Here is a 20,585-nt window from a genome sequence, read left to right as displayed (position 1 = left end):
TAGCACATCAAACATGCACTAGATTCATTGGCTTCTTTAGCATCAGAAGTACCTGATGATAATGCCAAATTTATCAAACTGTCTTCCTAAAGGGAGCAGGATCTAATGATAAGAAATGTTTTGAGATATATAATAGAATATATGCAGATTAAAAAAAGATGTTTGTGAATGTAAAGAATCTAGACTATATAGTGGTGGGAAAGTATATAGTGTATACTATATACTAATACACTCCAAAGTGTATTGTTTCAATTCTAATCTTATGTTTCTGGACCAAAACACATCTAAAGAAAAGATTTCTTTTAGTTCTTCCTTTATATAGTCTGTCTTATCAGAATAAATTCTATTTCCTATTTGAAAATAAAAATGAATAGAAATTGAGATAGTTCTAAAAGCATATATGAATTTGGGTGCTATTTAACATTTTCTGTAAAATGCATTGTATCTGGTATCTCCTAAAACCACATTAGAAGTGACAAATTACTAACCCGATAGTAGCCTAAATTTTTGTTCATTTCTTTTTGTGGGAATGAATTAAGTGACTTAGTAAACTAGGAGAGGACTAGTAATAGTACCCTGACTGGTTTTTAAATTTTAGTGAAGAAGAAAACATTTTGTTAAATTAAAATAAGGGGTACTGTTTGTAGAATACAAAAGAATATGATTTAGGAGGAAATCTAAAGTTTGTTCAAGGGGCGCCTGGGTGGCTCAGTCGTTAAGCATCTGCCTTTGGCACAGGGCGTGATCCTGGCATTCTGGGATCGAGCCCCACATGAGGCTCCTCCACTGGGAGCCTGCTTCTTCCTCCCCCACTCCCCCTGCTTGTGTTCCCTCTTTCTGTGGCTGCCTCTCTCTATCAGATAAATAAATTAAAAAATCTTTAAAAAATTTAATAAAAAATAAAGTTTGTTCAAATAAAGTTAACTGTTATAAGGGTCATAGCTGAAAAATGGTGGTATAATTATTTAAGCTCATAGAAAGGATGTAGCCAAAGACTATTCAAAATTTCATTGTGGTTAAGTCAGTGCCTGGCATATGGTGGGAAACTTTTCTACTCCTGATGCTTCCCTTCATGTGGAGGGAGTATTAACACTCCTGCCCTCTCTGCACTCCTGCATTCCTCTTCCCTAAAGGGAAAGGAGTGACTTACTCTGACTGGTGAAGTTGGAAGGGCAAACGGAACAAACGGAGATTAATCCCCTTTTCCTTCCCTTTGGGAGCTAATTGCCCAGAGAAAGGAGGCACACATCCTGGCTTATTCCTCTGTATTGTTGTATAGTTGTGACCTCCCTGTCAGAAAGTCTGATGAATTCCCAGTGCTATGACTACTTGCATGAGTCTAATTCTGTGTTTTAGTCTTAAGGAGCCCCAGCGTTTTCAGATTCAACTCATGTTCTATAATATCAGTTTTGTAATAGAAATAATTTTTGGTAATTGATCATCTTGAAAAATAATATGAAAAATAATTTTCATCTTCAGGATTTGTTTGTTACTGCAGCAGAACCTAGTCAAATGTGACCAATACAACACGTTTCCTTGAATTATCTTTCTTGAATACTGGTAGTTCAAATAGTTCTACTTAATGGCATTTAACATAATTATCTGTGCAATTCCATTATTTTATTTTTTTTCTCTTCGTTTCTGATTTGTGTTTCCAATTCCTTCCTCCCTGTAGGCACTCATTCTGATGCACTTTTTTGAATGGCCTTGAATATGTATGTACCATTACAAAATATGATTAATTGTGTTGTGAATATTTTGAAATTTACGTAAATGTTATATATGAAGAACTATGTAACTTTTTCCAATTTTTACATTTTTTCACTCAAAATAAAGTTGCTACATACATATATCCAGAGATTTGCTTCTTTCTACAACATTGGAACTTTTGATAGACTTGCTTCAGGAGAGCAGGATAATGTCTGAGAACAGATAGTTGAGAAAACAGCAAATGCTGAGTGGTGCTTACGTGAGGGTATGAGTATCTCTATTAGAAGGTTTGTGGCTTTGCTTCTTGTATATCCTGCATGTGGTGGGCCTAAGGAAAACTTGCAGGTGAGCTGGTTAGGTGAGTCTAAACTCAGTTCCAGGTGCATGCAGCTTTTTTTGTTTATTTGTTTGTTTGTTTCTTTTTTGGCAAATTTGGTGGTGAAAAGGGAAGGAAACTGAAACATTTAAGTGAAAAATAGGAAATAGACACTTTGGGAAGGCTTTTGGAATATTGGGAAAGAGCCAGGAACTGAACTTGAAAAATATGCCCTCCTCCAACCCTTAAAGTCACTGACTGACACATGAAGGAAACTTCACAGAAATACGTACTATGGTAACCAGGGAACATGGACTTGAATAATGGCTATTTGACCAGAACTAGAAACAATCCTAAGACCTTAAGAGAGAATGTTTATATCTAAAAAATAACTTTTTTAAAATCAAATACCTACTATGTTTTATGTATTTGACATATATTGTTATATTTTATCTTTATACAAATTCTGCAAAGAAGATAAAATTTTTATTTTCATTTTACAGCTGAAGAAGTTGAGGATTCATCATTATTAGAGTCAAGCCCAGGATTTATTTATTTATCTTTATTTTATTTTATTTTATTTTATTTATTTATGTTTTGTTAGTCACCATACAGTACATCATTAGTTTTTGACATAGTGTTCCATGATTCATTGTCTGTATATAACATCCAGTGCTCCATGCAATATGTGCCCTCCTTAATACCCATCAAGCCCAGGATTTAAAATCAGTCTGTTCTTGTCTAAAATCCATATTCTTTCTAGTATGTGATGGTACCTCTCTATTTCAAGAGAACATTTTCAGGGATTTGTCCTAGCAGTTAATACATTAGAGTGCTGCTGTCACACAACTCAGAAGTAAACAACTCAGGGGTGTCTGGGTGGCTCAGTCTTTTGAGAACCCAACTCTTGGTTTCTGTTCAGGTCGTGATCTTAGGGTCTTGGAATCAAGGCCCGCATTGGGCTCTGTGCTCAGCCCAGAGTCTGCTTGAGGATTCTCTCTCTCCCTCTGCTCTTCCCCCTGCTTGTGTGTGCACGTGCATGGTCTCTCTCAAAAAAAAAAAAAAAAAAAAAAAAAAAAAAAAAAAAATTTTTTTTTTTTTAAGAAATGAATACATGGCTTGGAGACAAGGACAGTGAGAAAAAGGAAAGGTAGGTTAGCATTGAGTTGGGGAAAATGAACTTTGTACACCCTGCACAGAGTGGGATTTAATAACTGTTGAATGAAAATTTACTCAATGAACCACAACAGAACCACACCCATGTGTCATTTGTAATTTGGTGTATATTTACAGAGATTACTTGTTACTTAATCCAAGGCAGTTCTTTCCATTACATGCTCTAATTTCTCAAACTAATAGTTCTGTTGACCATTTGAAGTCCCAAGGTAAACGCACAAATAAACAATCAGACAGGTGTTGGTAAGAACCAAGTGTACTCAGCCGGGTATAGCCACTAAACTGTGCTTCCGCTGAGCAATAACCACTTTTGAAATAGAGCCAAAAAATGACTTTTGTATTCCTTTTGATGGTCAGGCTTTCTAATTTCTTCTTCTTCTTCTTCTTCTTCTTCTTCTTCTTCTTCTTCTTCTTCTTTTCTTCTTCTTCTTCTTCTTCTTCTTCTTCTTCTTCTTCTTCTTTTTAAAAAGATTTTATATATTTATTTATTTGAGAGAGAGAGAGCACAAGTGGGGGGGAGGGGAGAGGGAGAGAGAGAATCAGATTCCCCACTGAACAGGGAGCCTGACAGGAGGCTTGATCCCTGGACCCAGTGGGGCTCCATCCTAGGACCCTGGGATTGTGACCTGAGCCGAAGCAAACACTTAACTGAGCCATCCAGGCACCCCAAGCTTTTTAATTTCTATGTGAGTAGATGCTGGAGTGTGTCCAAAATATCTAACAGCCACATTATTTCTTTCATTTGTTTCTCTTCTATTTCTCCTTCCCATCTTTCTTTCTTAATACTCCAAATTCTGTTCCTCTTTTTAGAATTTCTCTCTTATTATTTCAGTAATTAGTAACTTAATGATAAACTTTACTAAATGCATTACTCAGACTCTATGAGGGGGATTTAAAAGATATTCCCGTTCTACAAAACGAGAGTAATAATTATACAGTAAGACCATTAGGCAAGTAAATAAAGTGTTTAATCAAAGTATATGTTGAATACTAATACAAGGATGTGCATATAATATCTGAGGAGGAGAGAGAATTTAGGTTAGCATATTCTGGATTTGCCTCTTTGATAAAAATTCAACTTTTTTTCTTCTAAATCTTTTTCCCCCTTCTGGAAGGCTTTTAGCAGACCATTTCCTTAAACCAAAAGAAGCAAAGAACTGTGTGAAAGTGAACTCTTTGTCCTGTTCTTTTCAAATGGAATAAGGAGCCTAGTGAGACCATCTCACTGAAAAGTTAAGCTTGATGTGAGTCAGAATAATGGCTTTATTAGCGAAAACAGAAGGCTCCAGACCTGTGTGTTGCCAGTATTTGTACATCTCAGTGCCAAATATTATATGTTTAACTTTCAATTAATTATGAAATACAGTATTTGTACATCTCAGTGCCAAATATTATATGTTTAACTTTCAATTAATTATGAAATACAGGTTAGGAATGAGGCAGTCATTTAAGATTCTAGATAATATAAAAAATACTATTTTGGATCATGTTTTATATCAAAATATAAACATGTGGTTCAATTTATTAATTGATAAATTTATCTTATTTATTTCCTTTTTCTACTTAGGTGAAATAGAAGATGATTTATATATATTTATTGGGAACATACAAAAGACATATATATTTATTGGGAATATAGCAAAGGTTTGCACCAAGAGTGGAAAGCCTAGATATATAGCTTAATCTATTTTTTTTTTATTCCCTTGCTTTTTGATATCTATATGAAGTAGAAAACGGCATATGGTTAAAAAGTTAGAAAACATACCAAGTACTTTGAAATCAAGTGATCTTGTTGAAAACAGTATCCATGACTGATTTTTTTTTTTTTTTGACAAACCCAAAATTACTTACAGAGCAATTTGTGATATATTGGCCTGTATGACAATGCAATAAAATGAGGATGTTTGAAAGGAAAATACCTCATAAGTACTCAGTATTTATTTGATATATATTTGTTAAGTAATTAAGGAAAAAATGAGTGATAGAACTACATCCATCATGTAACTACATAAAACTTCCAATTGTTTTAGAAGCTCTGCTAGTAAAATTCAGATGTCCTCCTGAACAGTTGGTGTTGTACATGAATGATGCCTGATTGGTTGAAATAAAATTCCATTCAATTCACGATTCTTCCATAGTGGTTGTATTGGGAGAAGAGTGCTGGTGAGAATGGTAATTCAATCCTGTGGGCATGAAATTCTGTATACCCAAATTAAGACAGTGGCAGTGGGCTTAGAGAGAGACCTAGCAATAGAGATTTTAGAACTGGAATGGATGGAACTTCATGGATAGCTGAGTGCTTCAGGCAGACTGTTCAGGTTTCTAGTTTACGCAACTGGATGAGTAAATTAGAGACAGAGTACATAGCAGGGACAAAGTTCGGGATCAGGGAAGATGAGTTCAGTTTTGAACAAGATGACCCTGGCCAGTGACCCCACATACATTTTTCTCATTTTCTCTCACATTTATCATTGTGGCTGAGTGTTGATAATTTGTAGGTATTTCTTTGTCAGTTGCTTTTAATAAATTTTTGTTAATACGGTTGTCTTTCCAGCTAGATTATAAACTACTTGAGGGTAGGCTCCTTTTATATTTTTCTCTTTGATGCATTTCCTAGGCTTCTAGTAAAATTCTGCTACAGTAGAAATCAATATTTATAACCAGCAGCATTAATTTCCCTATGAGTTATGTGAGCCTTTGATGACAAACATAGTTCACTGACTATCCATCCTTACTCACATTGAAAAAAAATGAAAAAAGTTTAAAACATGGAAAAATAGATATGATTTTGTAGTGGTTTTTAGAAGATAAAATAAAACTTAGAAATGTAAATTTTAATATTATGGTATATTATTTATATGAATTCAAGAAATACTGATAATGAAACATTCACACTTTTTTTCATTTCAGCTAAAGAAGAGGAAGTAAATATTGTAGATAAATTGCTCTCTGAAAACCATATTTTGAGTCATATCTCAATGTTTCTTTTGTAAGAATTAATTCTTTCATTTTTGGTATCAAATAGGCAGTAATTAAAAGTGATGATATTCAGTACTGGAGAATGTAGTAGGAATTTTCACTTTTGGGGGGTTATATACACTTAATAAAAAGCAAGTTGGCTCTATGTATTAAGAATTCTAAAATGTGCATTAACTTTGACTCACTTTGGGAATCTTAAGTAAAATCATCAAAATTTTTATTAATGCATTATTTGTAAAGATGTTCATAACCTTATGTAATATGATTAAAAATATAAATTAACTTAAATGTTCAATCACACAGGTTCATTAAATTATTATATTGACTCTGCCTTCTCTTCCTGTTCTCATTGTGTCCAGCTTAGGGTCCATTCTTCATTATAGTCATTCTCTTGCAAACTCTTCAATACTTTGCTTCTTCTTTTGCTCTGGAAAACTTCAGCTACCAGCTTTCTCTATGCCTGTGTTGCTGCAACTAAGAATTATTGGAGAAAATCACTCATCTTTTAAGTTGTCTTTCATTTCATCTGGGCCCTGAAAACTGGCAATTCCATTCCCTTGCACTTAACAAAGATTATTTCATGCCTGCACACCTTCTCCAATCTTTTCAAATCTCTTTTCTCTTTATTTTTCACTCTCCTTGCTCTCTCCTGTGGTTTTAGAGGATGACATTACTGCATACTGTATAGAAAAAGTAAAAGCCGTTACACAGTAACAACAAATCTATTTATATTTGCACTGCACACCCCCACCTCCTTTTTTCTTTCTGAGATAGTGTGAAGGATCCCATTTCCCAAGAAAGATGACATCCTCTATGCCTGCTCTGGATTCCATCCTCCTGCATCTTCTCTAAGACCTTGCTCAAGCAGTTACTTTATGTTTCTCCTCCCTTTAATCTCTGCTATCATTTCAGCAAACATGTTTTTGAGTCTTTCATTCTTTAAAACGAAAAACAAATAGGGGGGCCTGGGTAGCTCAGTCGGCTAAGCGTTGGACTCTTGATTTTGGCTCAGGTGGTGATCTCAGGGTCTTGAGATCAAGCCCCATATCAGGGCTTGCAGGGAGTCTCCTTGAGATTCTCTCTCTCCCTCTCCCACTTCCCCTGCTCATGCTCTCAAATCAGTCAGTCTTCAAAACAAAAAACAAATAAGCAATCAATCATGTTTTTCCTTGAATGTACGTCTCTTTCTGAAATACCCTTTATGGTCAAGATTCTCAAAACTGTCTACAGAAGCTATCTTTACAACCTTATCCCTTATTTATTCTTACTTGGCTTCTGCCCCATCTCTTACCTAACCTTCTCTCACTGAGCTCGTTGTGGGCTCATGTTGTTAAATCCAGTGGGTCCTTTTCAATCAAAACACTTAATCTCTCGTGGACAGTTGGATTTCTCTTTTCTTGGTTTCCTTGACACTACACTACCTTGATTTTGCTCTTACCTCTCTGGCTATTCCTTTTAAAACTGCTTTTGCCAAAAACTTCATCTCTTTTTGACATTTAACTGTTTGTTTCCACTGCACTTCGTTGCTTCAGTACATATTCTTCCTAAAATATCTCACTGATTCTGAAGAAATTAGATCATTAGATACCATTTATTTGTTAATGACTTCAATATCTAATCTTCTACCCAGGTTCTTTTCTGAGGACCCAACGTGGTGCGTCCAACTGTCAACTTCACATCTGCACTTTGGTGTCTCATGGGTAGTCCAAATTTGTTGTCTTCCTGACTGAACTTTTGATTGCCCCCCTCAGATTTGCTCCTCCACCAGTCTCTCCCAGTTTAGCAAATGAGACCTTCGTTGCTCAGTTTCTCATGCTGTGACTTTTTCTACACATCAGCCTCTCACTCCCACATTGAGTCTATCACTAAGTCTTATTGATTCTGCTTCCAAAATATATTTTGAATTTGTCTGTTTCTCTGTCTACTTCTCTGTCTTGGTCCTAACCACTGGCTCTAACCTGAATTATTACAATTGCTCTCTTACTGTCTCTCAGCTTCTGCCTTTCTCTTCTGTAATCCATTATCTGCCCAGCAGCCACAGAGGTCTTTTTAAAATGCAAATCTGATCATATCACTTCAGTGTAAATCCCTTCCTTTGTTTTCTCATTGCATTTAGGATAAAACCCACAATCCTTAATATGCCCTAAAAGACCTTGAGAGCACTGCCCCTGACTACCCTGCCAGCCTAATCTCCTGCTGAACTCTCCCTGTTCCTGCCAACCTTTTAATGTCCCACAATTCTGACCTTTCCATCCCTCAATCCCTCTGGAGCTCTTTCTCAATTCGAGGATTTGTACATCTTGTTTTGCTTGCTTACTTTCCTCTCTTCTCTTCACCAGGTTAACTTTTACTCATCCATCAGGACTCATCTTAAATTGTGCTTCCCAGGAAAGCCTTTCCTTATCTCCCAGATTAGACTGAGCCCTATATTATTTGCTCACATAGGAACTTGTAAGTCTTAAAAAAAATAGCTGTCAAAGTATGTATATATGTAATTTACAGTTTGGTGTCTGCCTCTCCACTAAGATCCATTCAAGGCTCTGTATTGAGAACTTAGCATAGTGCCTGACAGGCATTAGGTCCTCAGTAAAAATATTTTAAAATCCAGGAGTCAGTAAATTATTATACAGTTCTTAATCATATTTTATAATTAATGGTATAAGGAAATGGTCGTGATGCATGTAATATAAAAATAAAGAATACAAACCAGTATTTAGAATATGATCTCAATTTAGAAAAAAGTTATCTATTTATTTCCATGTTAAAATTTCTAGAAGAATCTTCCCCTTTCTCCCCAGATTTTAAAATTTTGGGGAGAATTCTAAGTTTTTAGAATTTTAATATTTTGGGATGTAGGGATTATAGGTGCTTTTTATTCTTTATGCTTTTTGGTATTTTCTACATTTTCCCACTGAAACCTCATTACCTTTATCATAAAAAAAAATAAAAGTTATTTGAAAAGAAAAAAAAATCAGTTCTGTATTCAAAGACATGCTTATTTCAGATCTTTTATATTATTGCCTTCAGCTTCCTTAAGCCTTTGCAAATCTCCGTTTTAAAAAATATGATGCATCTTACTCCAGCACAAAACATCTTTGTGCTCAGTGATCAGCTGCATGGAGAGGATATACCAGCTCAAAAATATGATGCTTGTGAGTCATAAGGCACCAAGGTTTGTAACACTGATCCAACTAGCAGGAGAATTAGTCAGGGTCACTGAACAAAGACAATTTGTTCAAATATATTCAGTAAACTGCTCACTGGGATATGAACAAAAATCCCTTATCTTTGGGAAATGTATGGCTTATTTATTAGTGCAGGTTCTTTGAGAAAAAGATACAGGTAACAAGCTGTGAAAGTCTTCAGCTGTTTCATTCTTTACAGTACAGTGCTTAAACATTTAAAAAGAAAACCCTAATTTGCAAAGTTACATTGACATTGTAATTGTTGCATATTTAATAAACCTTAGCTACTTTAACTGAAAAGTGGAATTTTTCATGGAGTGCTACCCTTTTCATTTCCGCATACATCTTAGATTTAATTTGGCATGGGATGCATCAACCTTGGCTCTTAGAGACAAGGTTAAAATCTGTAGTGCATGAAAACGAGCTCTTCTAAACACTTTTTTTTTTTTTGCTACACATTCTGTGCAGCTTTGGAGAGAACACAAAGAATGAGAATGATCCTTTTTCCTAGTTTGACAGAGAATTATTAGAGTAGATGCAAATATTTTCTTTTTTAGAATAGAGAGGATAGGCAGTTCTCCACACCCCGTTTGAATGCCAGCAAGGTGGACTTGTCATACTGTAAAGCAAAACTGTAATTGGGGAGGTTTTACATGTTTTGAATAAAGCTATTATTGTTTAATGTATACTCTTCTGATTTTTTGTTTGGTTTTGTTTTCAATAGAAATTCAGACTGGCTTCAGTATTATCCAAAAGATACTCTTTAGCTTGATAACCAAAAATTTTAATGCTATTGTGAAAAATTGCAGTGTATATCAAAGCAAACTTATTGGTTAAATTTAAGAAATGAGAAAATCCAATTCTCTAAATGATATTCATATTATTACTCTATTTTTTTCCTTAAAAAAGAAAGATAAATTATCTGCACTTCTGGTGATATATGTCCAGTGTACCCATTTGCAGGCAACTCATTAATAAAATTAGCTTTCTTTGAAAAGCTTGCATTATGGTTCACATGAAAATTATGACTTGAATAATCCTGAAGAAGAATTTAATGGAATTTGTAGTGAGGACACATTGCTGCATGCAATATCATCTTAAAGGAAAAAAGGAGTTTATTGACTCATATAACTGAAAATTTTTGGTATAGGTCCGTCTTCAGGCAATGCTGTATTTGAGGATTATAATAAGGTCCTTAAGATTTGGTCTCTCTTTACCTCTCAATCTCTTCTTTCCTTTTTCTTTTCTTTCTTTTGCATCTGCTTCATTTCAAGTCGGCCAAACAACAGACCCTTCTCCACCTCCTCCCTCTTTCAGGGCAAAATTTCTCCTAAAATTATAATAAAATATCTTTGGGATTGAGTTTGGTCCTAACTTGGGTTCTCTAAATTGAATCACTCTGTTCATCAGGTGTGATACTCTGATGGGCAGTACCTAAGGCACATGCAAGCCCAGACCCAAAGGTGAGATCAACTCTCTTGTTTCATATGTATTGAGAATGGGGAGGGCAAGGTATCTCTAAAGGCTGTTAAGTGAATATGGGAGATTTGACATAGACAGGGAAAAAGATATCTAATATAACTTCATATATTTTTCTACATATGGAAGCTCTATATATGTGTATATATAAAATTTATATTATATATGAATTGTATATATTATATATATATATATATTTATATTGTTGGACAGATTAGGAGAGATGAAGGCCTTGGAAAACATCCAAATTTTGACACCATGAAGGCAAGGAGACTGTTTTCCCGTTACCCTGCAAACCTATTACTGTGGAGGATGAAGAGGGTTATGTCTCTTAGATGGCTGCTACTGGCTGAGCTACTGAGAAACCATGGTGAAAGGTAACTTTTGTTCAAATGGGGATTCTGTGGAATTTGAGTGTGCCCATGTCTAGCTGGTTCCTTTTAATTGAACATGTTTATTTGATTACCTTTTATGAGCAAAACAATCTTGGACATTTAAAAAATCGTCAATAATGAAACAATAGGTCATCTTGGTATCCCCAAATTATGAGGTTTATATCACTTATTCCTAATCTAGGGCAGCTCAGCTCCCAAAGACAATGCTATACTGGAGGCATATAGGATTTGGAACATCTTTAGCAGGCTGTCTTATCTTGGAATTGACCTAAGAAATCTAGAAGGGCCTTCAGACCCACTAGGGGCCCTTTAGGAATAGAATGTGTTTATAATTTTATTTAGATATAGTCCTTACATTAGGCATTGTGTTGAGTAGTGTGAGAAGGGAGATATTTGCAAGGTGATTATGGGATAATCTGTGAAGTAAGTTATCCCTTACAAATTTATTTTTGTAAGTTATTCTGGTAGTTATGTGTTGTTTTGCCTCTTCATTCTTATGTCTGTTTGGATGGACCTAAACATTCTATGTGAGTATGGGAGGACAGTCTCCTGGGGCTTGCATTGAAGCCACACTACCTGAGATCTTAGAGTCTCTTGAAATTCGGGGCGGGGGGTGGGGAGTGTCCAGAAGAAGCCACATAAATCAACTGAGCCTAGGTTGAACTTTCTCAAGTGAGTCTCACCAAAGATATTTTCCTGAATTCTCCTTGATCCAAATTCTTCCCTTTTCTCAATTCCCTATTTCTCTGAGTTTCTAGTAAATAAGAAGGTGCAGGTTCTGTTTGGTCTGGAATTTAGAGTTCTTTGATTAGTATTTATCTTATCTTTGAGTCATGATATGAAGGCCACTTGAGGACTACCTAATATGAGCAAGATGGCGCTGTAACACAGCTGATGGTTAGCAGGTCCCACAATATTACCACTGTAAAGAAAGGACTATTTGTGAGAATTCGGTTCTCACTTTTGCCCATACTAATTCAACACTGAAAAAAAATGCATTATCTCTGTTAGAAAAAGATATTGCATGGTTCTGAAGTGTATATTTTGAAAGCAAAGCATTGTATTTATAGTTTTTTTTCCCTTGCTGATAGCATGGATTAAATGCAATTTATATATTAGGCATCTTGGTGATTTTGAAAAGCAGTCATAATGAAATGTTTAAGATTGTTTCAAAAACAAATTTTAGAAAGAAGCCTGCCTTAGTAAGATTTTAAATTTTACCCCTACCGGAAGGAAATTATGTATCTTGAATAAGAAAATGAGCATTTTCCCCCACCAAATTGAAATGAGAAATATCAGTAAGGGCTGAGAATCTGGAAAAGAAAATAAAGTGTCAACTGTTGATATGATAGGTCCTCCCCTCCATCTGGTAGTAGCATTGGTGTAAATAAGAAATTGTTGAGCTGGATAATTTAATTGAAAAGCAGATGATGCTGTCTTTCCTACTGACTAGGGTCTATTTCAAGTTTGCATTATCATAGGCACAAAATGTATCGAAGAAAGTAAATAGGTCAACGAACCTCAAGTGCAATTAAGTTCTCAGGTGTAGGGCAATGACTTTAGTCCATGTCTTCTGAACTTTTAAAATTACCCCAGCGAACAACAACTTTTAATGAGACACGAGCAAGGAACACACAGAATCTGTAAGATGGAAAATCTGATAGCTATGGCGAAATCGTTGCTCTGCTACACATAGGTTTACTCCATTTGCTCTTAATGAAGCATGGCCATTTTCTGTGTTCCTGCATTTAATTCCACTTTCTATATGTGCTAGTTTCACCTTCCCAGGGATAAAGAGACACATACATTCCAAAGAAATGAATCAATAAAAGTGAAGAAACATTTTTCTGGCACAAGATTAAAAAAGAGACAAGAGAGAAGAAAAGCAAGCAACATGTATAGTTGAAAGACCTGTGAATTAGGAATCAGAAGTCTGGGTTAATTTAACGTCAGTTCTACTATTTACGAGTTATGTGACCTTGGGTAAATTATTCAACCTCTCTTATTGTCAATTACATTATCCATAAAATTAAAGAGGTGATTGAGATAATCCACCTTAATTTTACACTATGGTATCCAAGTGAATTTTTTTTTTAGTGACCGAATAATTTTAAAAATTTTCATTTAAAACAAATCCGGACCCTTTGTATTAGAGTTGTCATTTGGGAGCCAAATCTGCTTTTATTTTTAGTGCATAGTGATAAACAGACAATTTTGAATCCTGCAACAGGGGAAGAGCTTGGATTTACTTAGAAGCAATAGGAGAAGAGCCTGAGATTTTGGAAACAGTGGCGTTGCACTCATTAATTGCTACCTGACCCATTCTCCTGCTATCCCTAGCTTTCTTTCCTGGTGTTAACTCCCTGGTTTAAGCAATTGCAAATTTAGAACTGAATGAGTTTCATCAGTTTTAAATTTTTTATTTATTTCTTTTGTTTTGGACCTCCTTTCCTTTACTACTTTGGGAGAGCTCCTAGTACCAGTAATAGCTAGCAGTTTTTGAGGAGTGTACATTTGTTGTTGTTTTTTAATGATCTTCATAAAAATCTTATAAGGCAGATACCATTGCCATTGTCATTATGTAATTTGTCCAGGGCCATACAGTTAGTGAGAGGCAGAGTAAGGACTCAAATCCCAGTCTGTTTCCAGAGCCCATCTTCTCTACCTTAGGAGGCAGCATAACACGGTGGTTGCCAACAACAATTAAGTGAGTGCTTCTATCACGCTCGCTATGTGTCAGGCATAGTTTTAAGGGCTTTAGATATATCAAGACCCCTAATCCTTGTAATTATTCTGTGATGCAGGTCCTATTAATATCCCCCTGTGATGGATGAGAAAGCCACAGGGAAATTAGGTAATTTTCCTAAGATCCCAAAGATAGAAAGTGCCAGAGCTGAGTGTGGCTCCACAGTCCATGCTTTCTGCCATGACAGTACCTTCCTGTCAAGCTACTACTCTTTCTGGAGGAGGGCTTTGAGGATAATTCTTTTTTCAAAATGAGATTTGTATTCCTGGAACGTTTCTTGAATTAGTTATTCATTCTGGCTTCCTTAAAAAATGAAGAATGAGGGGGACCTGGGTGGCTCCGTCAGTTAAGCGTCTGACTTCCGCCCAGGTCATGATCCCAGGGTCCTGGGATCTAGCCCTGCAGCCTTGGGCTCCTTGCTCAGCAGGGAGCCTGCTTCTCCCTCGGCCTGCTGCTCCCCCTGCTTGTGGTCTGTCTCTCATGCTCTCTCTCAAATAAATAAATAAATAAAATCTTTTAAAAAATGAAGAATGGATTCTGTTAATCTAAGACAAAAAGTGAATGAAGTGGGAGAAAAGAGGCCTGGGAGGTGGTAATGAAGAGAAGAGTTATGTATAGCAAGAGGGTTGCAAGGGGGTCTGGCTTACCTGGTAGTGATAGCACAACAAGAATAAAGAGAAACTGCCTCTACTTGCTTGAATAGAGGTGAGAGGTTTTGACGTGTGTGTGTGTGTGTGTGTGTGTGTGTGTGTGTGTGTTAAAATAATGGATGGGAAATTAGTAGAATGAGATATATTGATAAGCTGTGGCCAGTGTTTTATGTGTGGCTCAAGCTGATTTTGGAGACCGGCAGATGCTGTGCTGGGTATGATGACCAATAGTGCTTGTCTGGGGACTCTGACTTGTTTCCATTTTCCTTGGCCCAAGTTATTTCCAGTAGGTGGTGCTGGCCTGAATTTGGGGGGATATCCTCACTAACTTTAAGGCATGCTTTGGAACTGATTAGCTTCCCACCAGTGAGGTACTGGGGTTATATCTCTAGTGATACAGGGCATGCAGAACAGTATTATTTTCACACGCTGTATCATTCACTGATCAAGAAGGTGAGCACATTATAGTTTGCTTTTGGAGGATTGAATGGAATAGGATATTTGTTTAAGATCCATATTTCCTATTCTTTATATTGAGAACTCCTCAAAGATCCTTATTTTTGGATTTACCTTGTGGTCCTTTGTTCTACTGTGGGAGTGATTCTCAAAATTTCCCCAAAGTATTACTGCTGAGGGAGGTAGGATAAATGAGAACCTTGAAACACCTCAACTGGAAGGATGTGTCTTATTAATCAAATATGGGGTCAACTTAGTGGGAAGGAGTTACGTGTGATATAGGACCATTGATAGTGTTCCATGATATGATAAGGTGTGTTTGACATTAGGAAAAAATGTGCTTTTACTGAGAGAAAAGAAAAAAATAACTTTTCCAAGGTGAAAAACAACGTATCTTTACTACGAGAAAAGAAAAAAGAAACTTTCGGAAATGGAAAACAATCAAGAGCCCATGCCACAGTCAATTGGGTATAGAGCTTGTAGAAGCAGCAGACTCAGAATGAACACATATAGACAGGAACAGATATCAGATAATAGGTCCAAGTTGTGAGCTGTTTTTGAGGAAGTGCCAATGATCATAGGCATGGAATTGTATTCCTGAGTGGCAGGGAACTCCCAGATACCACTTATTGTGACAGAGACTTATAATGGCTCCAAATTCAGCAGATAGTAGAAGAGCCCTTCCTGTTTCTATGTCTGAACTTTGGTTTAGTCCCATACCCTACACATTTCTGTGGGATACTGTATATCCTCTAAGAGTTGGGGTGACTAAAAGTTTAAGATTTTAGAACGAATGATTTTAAATAGGCCCCAAGAGGGTTCCTGGAAGAGATGGAAGTTGCAGGAATGACTATTCTTGGCAAGAATATAGAGAATGAGAGCCCTCCACTAGGTAACTTTTTTGTAGATAAACTGTGTATTTGGCTTAGTGGACGACTGTGCTCCATGCCTTAGGATAGCCGTACTGCTATTGCTGATTTCAGGTGAAAGAATGCTAGATGGCAAGCCTTCAGGATGGACTCTAGGTGGCAATATTGCTGCTGATTTTTAAACAGGATTTTCCAGTTCCCCAGTTCCTTTTCCAGATGTATGTGGTAGCATTAACACGTAAACAGCCTTCACTGTGTACCTCGTCTGGTAGTGTTCCGTTTTATAATTTTTTAAAGGTTTATTTCTTTCTTTGAAACACAGAGAGACAGAGAGGAGAGAGTGCATGTGCGTGCACAAGTCGGGGGAAGGGCAGAGGGAGAGAATCTCAAGCAGACTCCCTGTCAACCACGGAGCCCAATTAGGGGCTTGTCGTGGGGTTCAATGCAGGTTCCACTTGGACTCGATCTCACGACCCATGAGATCATGACCTGAGCTGAAACCACCAGTCTGCCCCTTAACCAACTGAGCCACCCAGTTGCCCCTTGTTTTATAAATTTTAACTAATTTAACCAAAAGTACATGAGGCTGGCGTACTTTTACATCCATATTTTTAAAGACTAGGAAAATGAGACACAAAGAACTTATGGAATTTGCTGAAGATGAGTGGCAGAACTGGAATATGAACTCAAGTCATCTACTCCAGGGTTGTTACTCTTAATTAATATGGCTTTGCTGTTTCTTGTGGATAATTTTAAGCCTGTGGAAAAACAGACACCCAAGGGAAAAACTGATGCAAGTTTCATGCATCCACCAAACTGGGCCCTGTGCTTATATTTTGTTGGCGCAGGAAACTTTTCCGTAGATGTCTATCTTGTCAGGTGCTGCACTGTACCTAGTATCTTTCCCTTAGGTCTCCTTCATACACAGGAAGGGTGTTTTCTATTTCTAGGTGGATCTCAGACTGATGGATGCCTCCAAAAAAGGTACCCTGATGGGCTCCAGATAACGTTATGGACCCGACTCTGGTCTAGTAGACCCACCTGTCTGTCTCACTCCACGTTTTCCGTCCATCTCTGTGATGGGAACACCACACACACAGGTGATTTCAATCGGAGATGTGGTCATATTTGTAATTCAAATAGCAGTGATTACATTCGTAACACAATCCTTATAGAAATCAAGGAAAATACTGAAGTTTATTGACAACACTGAATAATTTGGAGATGAGCACTGTATTTGATAGCAAGTGGGAGAAAATATGGAGTAGCTCTTATCTCATCTCATATACTAGTCCTCAATTTCTACTGATATTTCCTTGCTGGAGTGTCCATGGTATGAAATTTTCATGCTTCTCCTTTGTGTCTGAATTCTGTTGTGTGCCTGGCCTATATATCCGTCTTGGGTTCTATTCCTCCTGCCACCCTTGAGTTGGGGCCCTCATGTGGGGAGGTGTTTTTAGATGTAGAAACAGAGTCTCATATTGAATGCTTGTATAGTTTATCTGGTGCCTGGTGCCTCTGTTCCTTCCAAGCACATCCACATAGTGACGTGCTTTTAAGCCCGAGGTTCTCTGACCTGTGGGAGAGATGCATCAGGTCCTCTTTCTGCATTTTGAGGGTGCATTTTGGTACTCTGCAGAAAAGAAAAAAGTGTCTCTCTTCCTTTGCCAAATGCATCAGTCATGGTGTTGTAACTAACAAAATTTCTCTTCAGTTCCCTAAATCTATTCCTCTACTGTAGTCTATCTTAGTGAAAAGCACCACCATCCAGTCAATTACATATGCCTGGACACCTTGGCTATCACTGATGTCTTCCGTCACATCCACTAAATCTTACACAGTTTGCCTTTTTATTTATCTCTTAAATCTGATCTCTCTTCCCCATCTTCTGTGCCCTGTTTAGTTCAGGTGTGCCTTGTTTCTCATCCAAGTTAACATAGTAGCCTCCATTCTGAATTCTGTTGCTGCCATTCTATTTTTATTTCTATTTCAAACATAATGATGTCAATCTTCTACTTAAAATCCTAAATAGTCCCCATAATATTCAGAATAAAGTTAAATTGTTATGGTGTGTTTCACAGTAAACTTTAGTATCAGCTCCTATTTACTGCCCTGTCGTTTTGTACTCTCACATGACTGATTTGTCCACCATTCCAGCCACTTGTAGTCTACCGAATTTGTTCTGTTTTGTGATTTTACGCATGCTTTCTTTGTCCCTGCAATGGCTTTCTCTACTGTCTTCACTTGTCTCAGTCCCAATCTTCCTTTGCAGACTCTACCCAGGTGTCTTTGCTTTGGGGAAATCTGACTTAATTTTCTGGCCTTAATGTTTTGCCCTTATGCTTTATTCCCAAAGCACATTTTCAGAAAATTTGCCACCTATTATTGCATTAATGTTTTGCCCTTATGCTTTATTCCCAAAGCACATTTTCAGAAAATTTGCCACCTATTATTGCATTATATTATAACTGTGTTTTTTACTTGGCTGATACTTCATTTGGCGTCTTCCTATCTATGCTGTGAACTTATTGAGAGGAGAATGATACCTTCCCTGTCCTTGGCACAGTACCTGGTATATAGTAGATCTCTATAAATATTTATTGAATGGATGAGTAATCAGAACACAGAACCTGGTATACTGTCCACATGGCTTACAGGTGGTACAGAGACACCTGTCTTCAGGTTGTGTTTAGTTTACCTGAGAGATTTGGAACTGAACCATCACTGTTGCATCAAAGAGGAATTAATTATGGGTCTTTGGTGTTTCAAAGATGGGTGATATAGCTTGGCTGAGGTTGCCCCTGTCTTGGCAGAGGGCAAGGATTTTATGTCTAGAAATCTGTAGGCATTGAGAGAAGACTCAGTTTTGATCTATTCATCTGAGAAAGTGTATTTTGGACATGGTGGCTGAGACTATCCTAGAATTCATCATCCAGGATACCTTTGCTTTTATCTCACTCATTTTGGGATGTAGTAAATCTGAGGTGTATTGGAAACAATGCCAAGGATTATTAAGATGATGAAGAATTCTCCATATCTGTCTTAGGGACTGGAGCAAAAATTGGAATGGACATGGAACTCTATTTGGGCCTAGATAGAAGCTGACTTGCCAAAACTCCCAAAGTCTCTTTGATTTGTTGGCGGGAGTTGGGCCAAAAACTTTGACATAGGCTCTGTATTAATTAGCACACAGAGTAAGCTGCTGGAAGAAAGAGACCTCAAAATATGCAACAGTCTGGAAATGTGTGGCCAGTTCAGGGTAGGTATGGGCTCTGTTCTCTGAGGTCATTCATGGGCCTTGGTTTCTTTTGTCTTATTGCTATTTTATTTCTTGGACCAGAGGTTGGAAAACTTTATTATACATTAAAAGATATGTTGGGCTCCATGTCCAGAGTTTCCACTTCAGATCTGGGGTGGGTCTTGAGAATTTGCATTTCTAACAATTTTCCTGGGGATGCCGATGCTGTTGGTCTTAGAACTACACTTTGACAACCACTATCCTAGGGTGTGGTCCTTGTCCATTTGGCTGTGGTTGGCCCGCCTGCATCCGCCCATGTTCCAACCCTGAAGGAAGGGGCAAAGAAAAAGAGCATGAAGTAGACCTGTTTTAAGGACAGGTCCCAAAAGTTGTACATATTCCTTTTGCTTACATTTCATTGGCAAGATCTTTGTAACGCAACTGTCTGCAAGGAAGGCTGGGAAATGGAGCTTCTAGGTGACAGATCATGTTCCCAACTAAAATACGGGTAATCTGTTACGAAAAGGAAGAAGAGGAGAAATAGTGGTCTTTGCCCAGCTTTTGCCTTGCAGTCAAATGTCCTCCTGTGCTCTGTGATGCAGAGGCAGGATACTCTCTGCAGGTTCAGAGCAGTTCTCCCAGGACTTGAGAAATGCCCTGAGCTCAGCCAGGCTCCTGGGGAGTCCTCAGACCCTTGAACTTGGCTTGTGCACTACTGTGGCCTAAAACGTTGATTTTTCTCCTCCCCGCTGCTGCCCTCCTCCTTTTTCTCTCTCTGCCTCAGACCTCTCCATCAGGTGGCCCATTTTCTTCACAGCTGATACTACAGCAACTGTGTTCTTATCCTGCTGATGCTGCTTCCAGTTTTGATAGTGGTTGACTGCTTGAGGAGGAATAAAATTCTTCCTATTCTTCTCGTGGGTAGCTGAACTCTTAAACCTATTGCTCCAACCTGAAGCTTGGCCTTCAAAAACATGAAATTGTTTTAACCTGCCAGGTTGCCTTGCACAGAGAGTGAAAGAACTGCATTATATCTAATAAAAGGATTTCTGATTTGTAACAAAAGTGGTCCATAATGTGGGTTTCACTGACCTATGGGTAAAAGCTAATATATTTTCTTTCATTAAAATTCTCAGCAGCAGAGTCTACATTTTGTCAACAAAAAGCCAGTGAACTTGAAGGTTTTACTATCTGTGGGTATTGTTAAAACAACATGCCCCCCACTTTATTCTCACTTGCTAAGTTTTCATGACACTAAATTCTATTTCCATTGAAGTTCATGTAGCATCATTCCCTTTAAAAGAAGTTGTCTGAGGAAGATTAACTTAGTCTGTTTCTCTACTGCTAACCTGTGTCACCATAAGCCATAAAAGCCTAGTCTAACAT

The sequence above is a fragment of the Ursus americanus genome, chromosome 35 (assembly GCF_024610735.1).
Source record: "Ursus americanus isolate L20-20 chromosome 35, mUrsAme1.1.p, whole genome shotgun sequence".
Lineage (NCBI taxonomy): Eukaryota > Metazoa > Chordata > Mammalia > Carnivora > Ursidae > Ursus > Ursus americanus.
Note: the sequence above shows the minus strand (reverse complement) of the source record.